We start from the raw sequence: 6,748 nt of genomic DNA on the forward strand, positions 1-6,748 counted from the left end.
AGGCGCTCCCGCTGCTTCCTACGTGGGTCCTTCCTGCCCTCGCTGGGCCCACTGGTGACCAGCCCGACGCTGTTCCCAGAGAGGCTGGCCGCCAGCCCCGCACACTCCTTCGTACTTCCGAGCCGTGGCGGGCTGGCCGTCTGTTTTCCGCAGGAGACGGTGTGGAAGACAGAGCAGCCACAGGCCAGTTCACCGGTGACCGGGGGCTCCCTGGGGTCCCACCCCCTGGGGGTACCTGGGGTTCGGGGGAGACTCTTCAGGTGGAGAGGTGCCACTGGAGTCGCTAGCTTGGTGGGGGCACAACACTCGGGGCATAAAAACCCCGGGGGTGTCTGGGTGGCTCAGTCGGTTAAGTTTCGGACTCGACCACGGCTCAGGACATGATCTCAGGGTCCTGAGACGGAGCCCCGCGTTGGGCTCCACGCTCAGCAGGAAGTCGGCTTGCCATTCTCTCCTTCGGTCCCCCCCAACATGCGTACTCGCTCACTCTCACTCTCGCGCTCGAATACGTAAATAAAATAAACAGAAAACAGCCCTTGAACTGATTGAGTCCAGCCTCTTGAGATACCCAGGCCGGGTGCCCAGGCGTGAGGCTGCACTGAAAATGCCTTTTCTGCCCTCCTCTCCGGCCACCTGGCGCCCCCCCCCCCAGCCCGAGCCAGCCTTGTGCACTGACCTGCCCTCAAAAACCTCTGGTGGGCCCTGCTCCTCTGCCAACCGGCCCTCGGCGGCCCTCTGCCGCCCCGACGTGCCTTCTCCCACCCACCCTGCCTTCCTTGCCGTCGGCGAGGACCTCCTCCAGGCTCTGCCTCTGTGCACTGAAGACAGGCCTCCCTTTGGGACCGGAGCAAGCTGGGGAGCGAGGGCCCCGGGGCTGGAGGAAAGCTGGTGGCCCACCCCTGGGTCGCTGGGAGAAGGGCTTCAAGGCCGTCCCTACCAGTCTGGGAGCTGGGAGCCGCTTCCAGAAGCACGGTGTTGTTACCTTTCACAGGTACAGTGAACTGAGCAGGGTTCTTACTTCCAGGAGGAGGAACAGCCTCACCCCCGCCCCCGCCCGTCCCTGCCTGGGTGGCTGTTCGCCTGCTCCTCCCGTTCCCTGCGCCCGGCCCTCCTCTGTGTCCCTCTCCCCCTCTGCTGTTGGCCCTTCCTGTCCCCGTGTGTCTGCCTCCCCTGCACAGCTTCCCCCAGACCCTCCCTCCCTGATGCAGAGGCCGTGTGTGTGCGTCCCACACCTGTCGCGTGCCAGCCATGGCTTCCTGGGTTATTAATAGAGCCGGTAGATGACTTATGGTTTGGAGCTTTTTATTCCCCTAGAAAAATTCCACTGGGTTATTTTTTTCAGCCAACGGGCTTTCATTGATTTTTCTCCCCATGGATCAATGATCTTGAGCAGAAAAGCTCACTACCGCCCTGAGAAATGCAGACCTGAGAGAGAGTCCCAGAGCTTCTGAGGTCTGTGTGTGCAAAGCTGAGCCCCAGGCCTCTTGCTCACCCTCACCGCCCACCCACAGTGCTCACGGGGTCTCCAGGCCACGGCTGCCCGCTTCCCTTCCCCGTGCCACCTCTGGGAGGGCAGAGTCCAGGAAGGTCAAGTCCCGCTCTCCGGCTCCCTGGTAACTGGGGCTGTGTGTGACAGTCGAGTTCCTTCCATCGGATGCCCAATTTGGGAGGCCGATGTAAGGGTAAGCATCGGAGCGTGCCGGCCTGCGCAGGGCATGCGTTAAGGGCTGAACTGAAGGCAGGAAGCGGCTCTGCACCCTCCCCGCCCTCCCGTCACTGAGGGCCCCTGCTTTCTGGGAAGGCGGAGGCCCCTCTCGGCACCAGGCTTCCTGGGACGTGTCTTCTGGGCTGCGTGGTGCCCTCGAGTCAAGGCCTCTGCCTTCTGGGCCCCGAGCCACGCTGCAGCAGCGGCCACACGGCTCTCTGACCCCTGCCCGCCTCCACCTTGCTACGCACGCATGGCCCTGCGGGGGGACCTCCTGCTCCCCCACCTTCTGACCTGAGCCCTTTCTGGCAGGTGGGCCATTCCTGGGTCTCCGACGCGTGTCTCCAGCCCAGCCCATGGTCCCGTAAGCTAATTCCCAGTGCTGGCCATTGTCCGTCGGAAATACCACCGCGGCAGAGAGCCCGCCAAGGACTCAATGTCTGTGCCCACCCCACCCCCGCCCCAGAGTCCTCTGTTGCAGCCTGGTCCCCAACATGATGGTGTGAGGAGGCCTCTGAGAGGAGATTTGGTCACGCAGGTGGGACCCTCCCGAGTGGGGTCAGCGTCCTTAGGAGTGAGACCCCAGAGAGCGCCTCTGCTCCTTCGGTCCCGCAAGGGAGAGGCCCTGCGGCCGTCTGCACGTGGCTGCTTCCAGAATGGTAAGATGGGGTGTCAGTCGCTGGGAAGCCTCCCCACCTCTGGGACTTTGATACAGCGCCCCGAAAGGAGCACCCTCCCTCCCGTGTTCAGGCGTGGGTGCCGGTTCCCCCCCACCGTCTGATCGGGAGCCACGTGAGTGCGGGGATTGCTGATCGGGGGGTCCCCACAAAGGGCTCGCTCCGGGCCTGCTGAGGAAAAGCCAGAGTCTGTCTGCCCCCCCCCACACCTGCAGCACCCCTGGCTGCAGCCGTCCTCCCTCGGGAACCGGACTGAGGGCACAGCCCCTCCAGGAGCCTCTGCCTTCCCAGTTCCCACCGCGGTCGGCCCTCGGTGTCCGGGAGGGGGCAGAGCGAACTTCCCCCTCTAAATTCTGCCCGGAGTCCTTGCACATGCCGGGGGTTGCTTGAAGCTGGCCAGGCCCCAGCCTCAGGCCAAGTCATGGATTGGGTTTTGCAAGGTTCTGATGCCCCAAACAACCCAAACCCGGGCTGGAATCAAACAACTCGATAGGAAGACCAGGGTCATGGTGTGTGACTCTTGTCTTAAGAGCAGCTTTCTAGACTGACCCTAGGGACAGAACTCGGCATTACTCGAGGCTGGAACCTACATCAGCTCAAACGTTGTAAGCAAGTAATGCTATGACTGCAGTGAAGCCGCCGTCTCAGGATCCAGGTGAGGCGCGGAAGCCCCTGGGCCGGCAGGGGAGATAAGTGGGGCAGATGGGTGGAGACTTCCTGGGGCCACTACCAGGCAGTGCCTCCCTGTGGGCATCTGTCCTGTGTCGGGCTTCAGGATGACCTCACGGTTTATAGTAAAGACTGTGCAAGTGGGGCGCCTGGGTGTTCAGTGGGTTAATCCTCTGCCTTCGGCTCAGGTCATGGTCTCAGGGTCCTGGGATCGAGCCCCAATCGGGCTCTCTGCTCAGCGGGGAGCCTGCTTCCTCCTCTCTCTCTGCCTGCCTCTCTGCCTACTTGTGATCTCTGTCTGTCAAATAAATAAATAAAATCTTCTAAAAAGAAAGAAAGGATGGAAGAAAGACGTACAAGTTATAGGACGTGGGTGGCTCAGTCGGCTAAGCGTCTGCCTTCAGCTCGGTCATGATCCCCAGGTCCCAGGATCGAGCCCTGCCTCAGGATCCTGCTTGGCAGGGAGCCTCCTTCTCCCTCTCCCTCTCCCCCTGCTTGTGCTCTTTATCTCTCTCTTTCTGTCAAATAAATAAATAAAATCTTAAAAAAAAAAAAAAAAGACTGCAAGTTAAGTGGGACAAAGCATAGGAGAGAGAGAGCTGAGCGGCCTGTGCTGTTGGTGTGAGAGCTCACGTGGCTGGGGTCCCGGCCCCTGGAGCCGGATCTGCCCTACCTTCTGGATGTGGAGGGAGATGGTGCAGGGGACCCCGTGGGAGCAGCCGCACACCCTGCCTCGGGGGGCGCCCCCCCCAGGGCTTGGCGTGGAAGCACAGAGCAAAGCAGCGGGGTGGGCGGCCCTGGCCCACAGTCGACCTGAATTCTAGCTGTCTCTGCTGCTAACTCCCTGTGTCCTCGGGGCGGTCCCCTCTGGGCTGAAGTACTATGTTACAGTATCTGTGAAAAGTACCCCCAGCCCCAAATCACAACATGGCCCATTTCTGCTGGTTTCCACGTGGACTTTCCTCTCTAACTTGCAATAGCGTCCAGGGCTCAGGACCAGAGGACCCAGGACCAGGGGAGACCGCAGACCATGGAGCAGCCCTCAGCAGGACTAGGCACGGGCTCCATCTAACCCGCGTCTGTGGGTGGGGTCCTCTGGCTATGGAGGCCGTCCTCGAGGAAGAGAGCTTTCACCTGGGAGCGGAGCGGGGTCACTAACCCGCCCAGGAGCTCATGAATGCCTGGGGGCAGGGGCCACCTGTCTCTTGCCCCATGCTCAGCCAGGGCACAGGAAGTGTCGGAAATGGTTATGGATCCAAACAGATGTGAGTCGCAGTGGGTGGGCACACAGTTGCATTGAAGCAGGGTCCAGCCCAGACCTAACAGGTGTGCGGGCAGGTGCCGTGCTATGGACAGGACCTGTTCTGGCGAGCCCTGGCAGCTGGCCCAGGGGGCTCTGCTGGGTAGTGACAGCTGGACCTCGCTGGAGCCCATGTGGGACGGAGCTGGCAGGTGGGGTGCTCAGCAAGCTGACGCGGCTAGCAGAACCGCACCGGGGTCAAGAAGCAGGCAGCTGGGGTGAAGCATGGAGAGCAGAACGGTGCGGGTTCCAAACTGTGGGACATCATCTCCAGTGCACTTGGGCAGCCGGTCAGAGCCCTGCCAGCTGCATCAGACTTAAGACCGTCGTCCCCCAGAGGCACGGGGCAAGGGAAAGGGATTCAACCTTCCTTCTTCCTCTAGAGGCTTCCAGGGGCTGTTGGCTGGGTGCCAGGTGCCTTTCAGTCATCCCGAGGGTCAGGGTACCATTCCCACCATTTCTTTAGTTCTTTTTTAAAGATATTCATTCATTCATTCATTTGACGCAGAGAGAGAGAGAGAGAGAGAGAGAGAGAGAGAGAGACAGCCGGAGAGAGGGAGAGGGAGAAGCAGGTTTCCTGTCGAGCAGGGAGCCCAGTGTGGGGCTTGATCCCAGAACCCTGGGGACATGACCTGAGCAGAAGGCAGATGCTTAACCGACTGAGCCACCCAGGTGCCCCTCATTCCCACCATTTCATGTAGGAGAAAACTACAAACCCAGGGAAGAGGGGCACCTGGGTGGTGGCCTTCTGCTCGGGCCATGATCTGAGGGTCCTGCAATCAAGCCCCGAGGCTCCAGATCCAGTGCGGAGTCTGCTTCGGATTCTCCCTCTCCCTCTGCTCCTAACTCCCCACCCCATTCGTGTGGGTGTGCACTCTAAATAAATAAGTAAAATTTTTTTAAATGATGCCTATTGTTTGATGCCATTGTAAATGGCTGTTCTTCATTTTCTAACTGTAGCTAGAGTTTTTTAGACGTAGGGGGCTCTTTTTGCATGGTAATTTTTATTCCCAGCAACCTTGCTAAGCTCTTGTGTTCTAGTAACTTATCTGTTAATCCTTTGACTTTTGTATAGTCTCTAAATAATGCCAGTTTTGTTTCTTCCTTGGAATCTTTTACCTTTTTTTCCCTATGCCTTAGTGCCCTGACCGGGACCTCCAGTACCATTCGACCCGCACTGAAAGTGGTGACAATGGGCCTCTTTGTCGTGTGTCCCTGCTCACAGCATGGCCTGTGATGTGATGGGGGTTTGTAACTGCCCCTTATCAGGGCGAGGAGGTCCCTTCCGTTCCTAGTTTGCTGAGGGTTCTTCTCGTGATTGGATCTCCAACTTCATCTACAGCCGTGGAGAGGATGGCATCACTTTGACTTCTTTTTTCTCTAGTCACCGATGCTCAATTTTCCGGTTACCGAAGCAGTCTTGCACTCCTGGGACACAGCCAGCGTGACTGTGTCATATGAGCCTTTCATGTATGGCCAAGTCCAGTCTGTTACTCGTGGAGGACTTTTGCGTCTGTGTTCGTCAATGCGATGGGCCTGCGCTTGTCTTTCTCACACTTGGTGATCGCAGTTAGGTATCAAGGATACAGACATACAGGGCAGTTTCCTCTATCCCCGTGTTCTGAGTTTACCTAAGACCCGAGCTCTTTGCTCCTTTCTAAAGGCATTCGAGGGGGATCCTGGGTGGCTCAGTTGGTTGAGCATCCGACTCTCGGTTCCGGCTCAGGTCAGGATCTCAGGGTCATGAGATCGAGCCTGTGGGGCGCTCCGTGCTCGGTGGGGCGTCAGCCTGAAGTTTTGCTCTCCCTCTGCTCCTGCCTCCGCATTCTCGCTTGCTCGCTGGCTTTCTCAAATAAATCCCTTTTAAAAAATATTTTCTTGGAACACCTGGGTGGCTCAGTGGGTTAAGCCGCTGCCTTCGGCTCAGGTCATGATCTCAGGGTCCTGAGATCGAGCCCCACATCGGGCTCTCTGCTTAGCGGGGAGCCTGCTTCCCCCCCCCCCCCGCCTGCCTCTCTGCCTACTTGTGATCTCTCTATTTGTCAAATAAATAAATAAAATCTTTAAATATATATATATATATATATTCTTTATTCATTTGAGAGAGGCAGAGAGAACATAAGCACGGGGAGGGGCAGAGGGAGAGGGAGAAGCAGACTCCCCACTGAGCAGGGAGTCTGATGTGGGGCTCGTTCCCGGGAACTGGAGATCATGACCTGAGCTGAAGGCAGCAGATGCTTAACTATCTGAGCTAGCCAGGTGCCCTAATAAATCTTTTTAAAAAATGCATATGAGAACCCCGCATGGGGCCGCCTGGGCCTGGAGTCTGCTCTGTGGGAAGGTCAGCTCGCGGCCTGCGTTCTTTCGCAGAAATTGCATCCCCTCCTCATCCTGTCA

The sequence above is a fragment of the Mustela nivalis genome, assembly GCF_964662115.1.
Source record: "Mustela nivalis genome assembly, chromosome: 6".
Classification (NCBI taxonomy): Eukaryota; Metazoa; Chordata; class Mammalia; order Carnivora; family Mustelidae; genus Mustela; species Mustela nivalis.